The sequence below is a fragment of the Podarcis vaucheri genome, assembly GCF_965113315.1.
Source record: "Podarcis vaucheri genome assembly, chromosome: 5".
In the NCBI taxonomy this organism is placed as follows: Eukaryota; Metazoa; Chordata; class Lepidosauria; order Squamata; family Lacertidae; genus Podarcis; species Podarcis vaucheri.
In genome coordinates this window covers 59,799,083-59,810,655 of record NC_138763.1, presented here as the reverse complement: position 1 = coordinate 59,810,655, position 11,573 = coordinate 59,799,083, and positions in this window count along the sequence as shown.

Genomic DNA, 11,573 nt, shown 5'->3' with positions numbered 1-11,573 from the left:
ATTGTCACTTTGTATGGGTCTTGGGGAAAGTGATGTATGTGACTACCTCATGCATATTGAGGATGGAGGTTAATTTGTGAACAGCAAATCATTTGCCTGAAATGTAATTTTGCTTCCTGGCAACATATCAACATAGGTCCGATTCTAATTTTGAATAGCTTTAGTATTAACATTTATTACATACTAATTGTAGGTTATGTACTATTCATTTTGAACTGCTTGGTTTCCAATCATTTGTTTATTAATTTTATTAATTGCTTACCCTGTCAGCTTTGCAATTAAACAAGTGCTGCTAATGAACATTATTCTCAAATCAACATGTCACCTGCAGGAAAAAAGCCAAGGTTTTTGATCATAGAACCACCATGCAGGGATAATAGCATCCCAATTTTGTGTGGACAAAGCATAGGATTTGTCAGAGTAAGAGAACAGAAAACTTCCAGCAATATAGGAAAAGTGTGATCTGACTGATGGTGCTGGTTATACATATGTTTCTCAGCATATACTGCAGCTCCAAAGTTTGGTACTTTGCTGTTTCCTGGTCTAGAAATTGAAGGAAATGTAGCATCCCATTCAGCATTCTGAAATAAATCATGCAAGGATATCATTGGCAGTACTGACATGACACAATATCAGGGACAGTATGGGCTACCAACATCACCAAGCCAACATACGATCATTGGACTCTACTGCAAATGGACAAATCCAACTTCAGTGTATTTATTGTGATAGATGTAAAAAGGTTCTACTGACAAAAGCATCAACATTCAACCTTAACTACTGAGTGATAAACATTGTAAGAGAGTTCAGAGACACCAAAGTCTCACAAAACTGCCATTAGATAGCAATTCATTTGCAGTTGGTGCAGGTTATTCTCTCAAGTGGTCTTACAAAGTTATACAGGTGTGCAACTCCAAGGCCAAACATTCAGAAAAAGGAACATAATGATAGCACATTATGTGGCATTGCTCTATTTGTATAGATAGCATAAAAGGTCTGTTTCCAAGTTGTCCAATCTTAGTATATGCATAGCTCAATTAAAAGAACTAGGTGCCAACATGTTGAGTCCTGTGATTGAAATATCTAGGATTTTTGATATCTCTGAACGTCCTGGTCCAACCTTTGTGGATTATGCCAGTCACCACAAGCAGAATGGACTCGTGGCACAAAATTGTCTCACTGGTGTGAAGAGGGTAATGCCATTGTTTGAAGAGCTGCACAAACCTTTTCTAGAATACACTGAAGAAGAGAGAGCTCTTCAGGGTGGCAACACTACAAAGACATTCAACGATGTGCAGGATGTTAAATGAGCACAATTCAGGAAGCTTCAGCAACACAAGACTTATACACTGAGTGAAATTACTGATACATTCTCAAATAACTATTTGCTGCAGTTTGGAAAGAGTGCTGTGTCCATAGCTGTCAACTTTCCCCTTTTCTTGCGAGGAATCCTATTCGGAATAAGGGAATTTCCCTTTAAAAAAGGGGAAAGTTGACAGTTATGGCTGTGTCCAAACAGAAGAAAGTATTGCTGTGACAAGTGATGCGCAGTGAAAACTGTCCATCACTTGCTGGTCACACTCAGATTGCTAATATTTATTCAGACATGGCAGCCAAGCTGTTGGAGAAATCAGGTATGGAACAAAGCAGCAGTTTTTGCAGAAACATCTATTAACCATCCCAGTGCCGATGCACTGGTAATTGGTGATTTGACTTCATGAATATACTCAGCACTGGTGTTTCTCAGACCTTTCTGGTCTGACTTGGTGGCTGTTGTTTTTTAACCACATATATCAAATCAGGCTTTGACTTTCAAACAAACGGTGCTGTACAGTGCATGGACCACAAAGACAGCCTGCAAATAACTGTGAAAGAGGAGGCACAGGTGTGAAACATAGATCAACTGCTGCCATTCTATTGACATCACCTCTAAAAATTGATGAAACCAAGAGTGATCTATTCATGTTTATTGCAGAGGTTATATCAAAAGATAGCTGCAACAAACTTCTGACCAGCGCATGTGGAGAGCATATTATTAACTAGTTATTTCCAATGTCAAGTCTTTCTGACACTAGTAATGTTGCTCCTCTCAACCAGGAAGAGGCAGATTCTAAAATTATACTCAGCATTTGAGATTACACTCAGTTTCCTTCAGAATACTGATCAGGACTGTTGATTCCAATACTGTAGCCCTTGCCATTTCATTTTTCTGCTTATTCCCTTGGAAGCTGGAAGAACTTCACATACCCGATACAGGGAAGACAAATATCTTGCAAACCTTTTATACATTTACTGGTGAAATACTCTGCTGTTATCACCAGAAAAGGAAAATCAAAGAACGGGCAATCTGGTGAGATTTCAGATGTAGCAGGAAGTTCTATTGTTTAGGCAACTTCAAATAGCGTACTGTGCTTATGTATGACTGCAGCAGTGAATGGATATCAGTTAATTAAGAGACAGAAGTGTCCTTTTCAAGTGGAAACATTCCACTTACTTGAGATAGCATATAATGCATGTCATTTATTATTATCAATAAAGGGTTGTATTTGGCTAAGTTTTACTCAGAGTAAGCTTACTGAAAGTAGTGAATATAACTAAATTACATGCTTTCATTTCAGTGGGCCTCCTCTGAGTTAAAAGTACCATTGTACCTACCTGAAAGGTAGATTTGCTTGTCCAGTGCAGCATCACTGGGTTGGGCTTACTTGTGCCTCTAGTGGACGAAGGCAGGAGTAGGATTTTCAGGAAATAAGCTGGCCCCTCCTCAGTTTTGCATATTTGCTGAGCTTGAACAGTCTGGAACTCAGAATAGTGTTGACCTATTTCCTACAACAAGTAAAGACCATAGAGCCAGTGGGGCAAACAGAAGTGGAATCAGTGTTGCAGACCAAGAAAGGTGTGGTCCCAGTGATGTTACAGTGATGTTGGGAGGTGAAGCAGACAGGTATGGTGGGATGAACTGAGGTTTAGGATGACTTATGAAACCTATGCAATACCTGTGGGAGATGCTAATCCGAAGCCATTGGTCTTCGTAGAGTATGACCAAATCTCTACGAATGCTTGCAGAGGTTCCTCCATCCAACTACTGGTGGCGTCGCTAGCAATTTCTAGAGTTCTTTGTGGGCAGGGCAGGTTGAAGGAATTGAATTTGTTTCCCTGCTGCCCCTTGAGGGAGAAACTCAGTTTATTCCAACCTTGTTTAGGTTTGCAGTCTCCACCTTCCTATCTGTAGGAACGAAAGGACTGGTTCATCTGGTATGAGTGCAGCACTTGAAGTAGCAGCATTCCTCTCAATTGGGTGACAAGCACTTTCCGTTTGTCTTTAGATTCTAAGAGGATATCTTTGAGTGCCTCTTCTCCAAAGAGATTTGAGCCTTGGAGTGACGCTGTGGAAAAGTTTGTTTTTGATGCAGTGTCAGCTTCCCACTTTTTCCATTCATAAGGTTTTAATTCATATGGAACATGCTGCAAATTGAGAAGCATACATGGTGGCATCAGCTATAAAGGATGCTGCTTAAGTAAGGTTTGGCAAGCACATGGAGGATTCTGTTCTGGTTTTGTAAGGAGATATTTCATCCAGTCATGGAATGCTCTAGCAAACATTGACACTTCAGATGATGAGAGAGGGCTGCTGCTTTGTGAACACGCCTGAAGGTGAAATCCAGGCTCCTATCAGTGTGGTATCTTTAACTCTGCTTCTCCATCCTTTGGTAAAAGATCTTTTGAGGAAAGTGAGTAGACTGATTTGTCCATGAATTCTGTATCCATCATGTAATGTTTATTGGCAAGCTGTACAGACTTTCTAAACGGCATAGCAGTGTTCCACTTTGCTTTAGTAACTTTCTTGATAATTGTAGGAGTGGGAACAAATCTAGGAGTTGGCTGGGGGTCTGCTGCAAAAATAGTGTCAGCAGTTTGCTCTGTTGACTTGGGAGCCAATCCCAGAGTAGCTAAGGTGAAGCATAGCAATGACATAGAGAGTATCTTGGAACATCCTGTCCAGTGGGGGTTCTTTGACTACTGATCCCTCACTCCATTCATCATCATCTTGCTTTGCCAAGGCAAACAAGTCAAGCCCTGAGGATTGGGAGGTTTGAGCGTGAATGGAGTCATTCCCATAGTGATGGATGGGAAAGGTGTTAGGTGAAGATGGAGCTGTAGATTTTCCAGATAATGCTTGCTGCTGTGATTCTGAATTTTTGCAGATTCAGCAGCTGTGTTTGTAGAAGCAGATTGGGGCTGTGAGGACTGCTGCTGCTTTGGAGTAATGATGCTCACCTGCCTTGATAAGGATCCTATTAATGTTTCTTTAATTTACCATAAAATATACTTAGATAATTGGAAGAACTGAGCTGAGGGAAGGGGAGGGAGATCCCTGTTCCTTGGGTGAGTTGTAGAAGGACAAAAGGGATGACCCTCAAAACACAAGAACCCATCTTCCCCAGAGGATGGAGGGGGATCTAAAGGCCTGTGCTTACAACATGAGCTGGGCTAGCCTCCTCTAGATCACTGGGCTGAGCAGGCAGCGGCTGGGAAGCAGCAGGGGGAGCAAGGTCAGATGGTCTTACCTTGTGTCTACAGTGATGGGCCTGTGTCCTCTTCCAACTGAGACTGCAGCTGCACTGCATTAGCAGTAGGTAAAGGTAAAGGGACCCCTGACCATTAGGTCCAGTCATGGCTGACTCTGGGGTTGCGGTGCTCATCTCGCTTTATTGGCCAAGGGAGCCGGCGTACAGCTTCTGGGTCATGTGGCCAGCATGACTAAGCCGCTTCTGGCGAACCAGAGCAGTGCACGGAAACACCGTTTACCTTCCCGCCGGAGTGGTACCTATTTATCTACTTGCACTTTGACGTGCTTTCAAACTGCTAGGTTGGCAGGAGCAGGGACCGAGCAACGGGAGCTGGGATTCGAACCGCTGACCTTCTGATTGGCAAGTCCTAGGCTCTGTGGTTTAACCCTCAGCGCCACCCGCGTCCGCATTAGCAGTAGGCCTCTGGAGATGCTTGGTATTACATAAGTCCTTAAGGGGTTTCTGAGTCTCAACGTTGCTCATCAGGGCCTGATGTGTGCCCAAGAAGGGCATCTCACTCTATAAGGGAGGGCAGAGACTTAGGAGGGATAAAGGGATGTCACATGCAACCACTGTGAGGAAGCAGTGGGTCCAAAGATCTGGCCTGGCATGCTCATGAGCCTTGGGCTTGACTAGGTGGGAATTCTAAAATATTGCAGTTGGATGAGTGGGGGGAGATCAGCCCACACCTCTTAGAAGTCCAGAATCAGAGACAGAAGCAGGAGAGGAGGGAGGCAGAGATTGGTCAGGCTTGTTGAAGAGGCATGGTTGTTTCCCCCTCCTGTTGTTGCAAGATCCCCTTCTGCTGGTCTCCCAGAACCAAGAGAGGCATAAAGTGGGGAGAGCAAAGACGTATGCAGGTGCAGTCTCTGATTGCTTGGGGGGAAACCCTGGAGAGGAGGCTACAGCCAGCTGTGGGGAGGTAGGGATCTTTAGTCTTGGCAACTGCTTCATGGGGGGCCAAGACCTGAGTTGCTGTACTCATTAGACCTGACACTCCTGTGTGGACCCTGTTTTGCTAATAAAGAGTTAACTCAAGCTTTCTCTGTGTGATTTACTCCTTGCTTGCTTCTGTCATTAGGATTCTTGTAGACTTGTTTCAGCACTTCTCTCTGCCACAGACTCTCCCTGATCACCAAGCCCTGTTACCTCTTCAGCTTCTGACACCACCTCCTCCCAGTCTTCCTCGTCTCTCTCTGACCACTCATCATTGTCCCACCTCCAGTCCCTGGGCTCTGAGACTTCTTCCCTTGGGCGGTGCCCCAGCTACTTCCTCCTACCATTCCCGTGTCCAACCAGTCCCTGACACCTAAAGCCAAAACCGAGCCTCCACAAAAGTAAATGTAGGATTACAAAAAGGTAGCGCTGCAAAGGTCCAAGTGCCAGGGTGGAGGGTGATCACCACCACTGCTTCAATTGGTCTGTGAGGAGCTTCCGGTGTCCCAGCCTGCTGTGGATCACTGCTAAAAAATATCCACTGCTTCAGCAATCAAGAGGTTAAATTGGAAAAATGGTAGCCACTCACGTCTCCCTCTCCGAAGCCAGACAGTAGGGAAGGGAAAGAAGAAAGATCTAAAATCTTTTTTTTTTTGTTTTGTTTTTTAGAGACAGAAGATAAGAATTAACAAGGGAATAAAAAAAAATGAGAGTGTCAAGAATAGAAACTAAGCCAAGATGAAGAAGAGGAGCGGAAAACTGAGGAGGGGCCAGCTTATTTCCTGAAAATCCTACTCCTGCCTTCATCCACTAGAGGCACAAGTAAGCCCAACCCAGTGATGCTACATTGGACAAGCAAATCTACCTTTCAGGTAAGTACAATGGTACTTTTAACTCAGAGGAGATCCACTGAAATGAAAGCATGTAATTTAGTTATATTCATTACTTTCAGTAAGCTGCTACACTGGTAAGTGAAATCTTAGTTGAATGCCACCTATACTTAATAATGGTAATAATATTAAAAAATGATATTTATTACTTTTCGGACAATTTCAACACACTACAAACAAAAAAAGAAAAAAAAGAACAATACAAATACAATACAAAAACACTACAAACAAAACAAAACAAAAACAATTTAAAAACACCTCAAACATTTTCAATATCTTATCTTTCATTCGCTTATTTCCAACGACCTCCTCACACCTCCCTTTTTGTATTCCACTTCTATTAATTGTTTCAGCAATTCCTTTCCATCTTCCTCTGTTTTATATCCTATAATTATCTTAACACATTCTTACCTTATTTTTTCCTTTAATTTTCTATTAATCTATTTATACTTAATTCCTTATAACATTTCTACTAAAGCCATATAACTTCATTCCAACATTCTTCTAACATTCATTAATTTTACAATATTTCTATAAATAGTCTTTAAACTTTTTCCAGTCTTCTTCCCCCGGCTCTTCTCCCTGGTCTCGGATCTTGCCAGTCATTTCCGCCAATTCCATATAGTCCATCAACTTCATCTGCCATTATCCAACACTTCAGTGCTTTCAAGAAGCAACCATTCTCTCAGCCAGCAAAAAGCAGATGGTTCACAACAAAGTTTAGGGGTCTGGCAGGGCAAGTCCACCTCCTTCTTTGGCATCCGTCAATATCTTAAATTTTACTCGAGGCTTCCTGCCCTGCCAAACAAATCTAGAGACGTCCCTCTGCTCCCTCCTGAAACAATCCATCCCATCCAAAGCTTGCAATGTATGAAACAAAAGCAACATCCCCGACAACACAGCAACCCTCATCCACAGCAATTCGGCCCAACAATAACAACTTCAGATTTGTCCATATTTCCAAATCCCCCTTCTCTTCAATCCAACATCCTTCATAGTTATCCTTGAATAAATTCACATTTCTGGCAGTCATACTAACCCCCAAATACCTCTCTTTCTCAACCGATGTTAGTCCTGTCTCCTCCTGAAACTCTGTCAAGCTTTCCTTTTCCTCAGGTAGGGCTCTGATCCTCAAATTCATCTGTTTCTCTTTAAGTTCAGAGTAGATTCCTGTATCAATTTCTGAATGGTTTCTGTATTGGTATTCACCTTTTCCCCAGATTATTTAAACTTTCTACAATTAAGTCTATTTTAATATTTGCAGCATCCACTTTCACATTTATCACGTCTGTTTTCTTGTGAAGCTGTTCCAGCGAATTGTTTATTTTCACTAATACGACCAATAAGGCCTCTTCTGTCGACATTCCGCCTGTTTTTTCCTTTCCATTTGCCATAAGACTTAAGAGATTCAAGGTCAATCCCAGAGTCTCACAATTCTTTATCTTGCAGCTGGAAATTCCCCTAGCCCAGCTCCTGTAGAACAACCAATTTCAAAAGCTTCCACTAGGGGAAAACAGTTTCTATTTGTATTAGTCAGTACTGTCCTCTTTTAAACAATGTTCCAATAATCCAAAGTTAGTTTCAGTTTTCAGTTACTTTTACTCCTTTTTTAAAAAAAGAAAAAAACACAGCCGGAGACAGTAGAGACAATAATAATAATAATAATAATTTATTATTTATACCCCGCCCATCTGGCTGGGCCTCCCCAGCCACTCTGGGTGGCTTCCATAAAAACCAAAAATAGAGTAAAATGTCACACGTTAAAAACTTCCCTGAACAGGGCTGCCTTAAGATGTCTTCTGAATGTCAGGTAGTTGCTTATCGCTTTGACATCTGCTGGAAGGGCGTTCCACAGGGCGGGCACCACTACCAAGAAGGCCCTCTGCCTGGTTCCCTGTAGCTTTGCTTCTCACAATGAGGGAATTGTTTAGCTACCTGTCAATGAACGTTTTAATGCTGTCAATGAACATTCCAAAAGACATCAATCCTACTAGCAGCCCGTTTCCAGGGTCAGAGCGGCGGTATTTTAACTCTCTTGACTCTCTCCTACAGGCATCTTCAGTCCACCACTTCCCCCCCTCTTCTCCTGTCTCCAAAGGGGGGGGTTAGTTCTTTGCCGATGGAGATTTAGTCTTTTTACAAAAGGCTTTCCAAGACTTCAGCTTGCAGGCTCATTGCTTTAGTTTATTTACAAAAGGGGAGGCGGACTTCCTGTATTGAACCTCCCCGTTTTGATGCCAAATTAAACGTTTAAAAATCCAATTCCCCCACTTCAGCTCTACTCACGGGTAATTACTTTAGAGTCAAATTGTCCACAGGAAAAAGTCAGTGCTCTCCGGCAACAGCTATGCGGCTTCGCTCCGTGGAAGAAGCAGACGATTCGAAGCACCGCGCCGCTCACCCCACGTCGCTCCAGATCCCCGAAACCAGGTTTCCCCGCGAGTAGGGGAGGCGCAAAAGGTGCCCACCGAATCCCACGTTCACAGGCTTCTCCCGCCTGTGATTTTTACGGGTCTCCGCCTTCACTGTGGCAGTACAGACCCAAATTCCCACGGGGCAAATTCCTCCCAATCAGAGGAATTCCACTATTGCCGGAGGCACCAACCCGGAAGTCTAATAATGGTAATAATATTAACAGATATACTGTTTACTGCCAAAATAAGCTTCCAAGTGGTTTACAAAGCATAAAAACTGATTACACATACATTTAAATATAAATATCCATAATTAAAATACACAGTAAAGCAATCCCATTAACATAACACAGGAGGCACAAGTCAAGGGAATTCAAGAGTGCATTACATAACACTGATGCTACTAGTAAATATAAAACTGGGTCTGCACAAGGTGATGAATCATTAGGCCATCACAACGCTAACCAGGTTCCGTTTCTAGGTTGCTGTCAGAGCTGCTTCCAGATCCCAGCTCACATAGGATCACGCTAGCCAGCGTTCACTTTATAAAAGTCTTTATTGAGTTACAGATTCCATTTCCAAACTGCAGCGTGCAGCTCTACGTCTTAGAAGCTAGACCGACGAAGCTCCGTCTGATTCCCCGCCTCCTGTACACCAACTTAATACCCTAGCCTTGCTCCACCTCTTGCGTCTTTCCTTCCTCCTCTGGGTCCCTCTGCCCCCCGGGGTCTCCTCCTTCCTACTCTCTTCTGACGCTGACCCCCCGGACCCTTCTGCCTCCTTGCGGCGGGCTTTAGGACCTGGCTCCCTTTCCGGGCTGCTTACTGCCTTCCTGTGTATTTGAACTTGGCGCGCGCGCCCAACCTTCCACTTTCCGCTTGACCGTTTCTTCGCTCCCTGATGGAGGTGTGGCCACTCCTGACTCATGCCCTCCCTCCTGCGGCGAGCCGCCGGATCCCGATGCCTGGCGCCCTTCCTCCCCACTGCGCTCTGCTGGGGACGCTGGCCCCGATTTCCAACTGCTGCTCTCTGAACCCCCTCTGGTTCCTTCTTCCTGGGGTGTCCCCCTAGGTTTCCCCCTTGCTCTGGCCACTGGCGCTCCTTTCTGTGAATCTTCCGATTCACTGGAAAGACTCGGAGATCTCGGGTCGTCGTCATCACTCATCTTTCCTTCGGACTCCTCCCCCTCGCTCTCTGTTTCCTCTCTTTCCCGCGCCTCTGCTCCTGAACCCCTGACAGTTGCTCATATTTGGGGGGAAATCACTGAAGGAACCAAAACATAAGAGCTCTTTAGGATAAGACCAGAGGCATATCTAGCTCAGCATCCTGTTACTTGGCGTGGTTGATTTGATGCCTGTAGGGAGTCCAAAAGCAGGACATGAGCAATAGCCAGTTCCCAGCAACTGGTATTCAGGGACACACTGCTCCTGTTCCTGAAGTTGGCATTAAGTCATAATGACAAGTAGCCACTGATAGCCCCTATCCTTCAAGAAAAGCAGCCTTATCATGGGGTTGGAATCTGAGTAACATGGGATAGAAACCATTGCAGGTTACTCTTCCACAGTTTCAGGATTCTTGCTGCGAACTAATTCACATTGAAACCAGAAAGACAAATCTGGAAAGTCTGTTTGTTAGAAGAATGAATTGCAACTCCAGCATCTTTGCTCAAGGACCTTGTTGCTATCAGATTTTTATTCCACCCCTCCTTCCAAAAGAGCCCAGTAACATGTCATTGACGACAATGAAATTATACTATGTGATGCTGTTATACATCTTGTTACTTAGTTGTTAATGCTGATAGTACCTTAGGATAGCTCACATCTATTTGCCAATTTCCATGACAAATTATTTGAAATTCTCTTATCACCAGAGCAGCCTAGAAAACTGTTATCACTACCTAAGAAAGCCAAATTTATGTTGGACCTGAATCCGGTATTAATCCACTTAAAAATTATGCATTTGAGCCAAATGCAGTCATTCATAGTGTGAGCAATTCTTTTCAAAGGTGACTTGAACAGCAATACTGGTGTGTGTGTGTGTATGTGTGTATCCATGGTCACATTGCACCTAGTGAAAGCCATGGCTTATGTCAAGTCAGTCTAAAACTTACAGCATCCAGCATATGTAATTGATGGATAATGTAAGACTTGTGTGTTAGGGGAGGAAAGTTTGAATTAATACAAAATGTGATTCAGTTATTTCTCTTCTTCATGGGCAAACCTCATTAACCATAATTATTTGAGTCTATGTACTGAGGTTTTCATTCCACCAAGCTTTTTTGAAAAACTGGAGGAAAGTTAATACTTGCCATCAATGCTATCTCAACTAGAATAGCTCCCCTATTATTGTAGCTACCATTTATGAAAAGGCTATTTATCCCTAAAGCCCCACTCTCAGGTGTCACATGAGAAATGGCGATTGTAAGTCCAAAACTTAGTTTAAATCCATACACAAAATACAAAATTGGAAAGAAAGGAAATTGAAATGTCAGGGCGACTGGACCTTGCAGATAAAATGCAGCGTATTAGGACTGAAACTTGAAGATTAGAGTGGGGAGGGGGGAGAGAAACACCTTTAGTATTCTGTCTCCTTTTTATACTTCTGAGGCAAGTTCTCTCTTTTGTGTATGTGGCATAATTTATAGTGTGGCAGAATCCAGTTGGGAAGTGAAGAATGCTTTGCTTGTAAAATTCCATATCCATGGGGTTGGAGTGAATGTCACTGCCGCCAGTGAAAAAAGCAAAAGCAAAAGTGATCTAGTA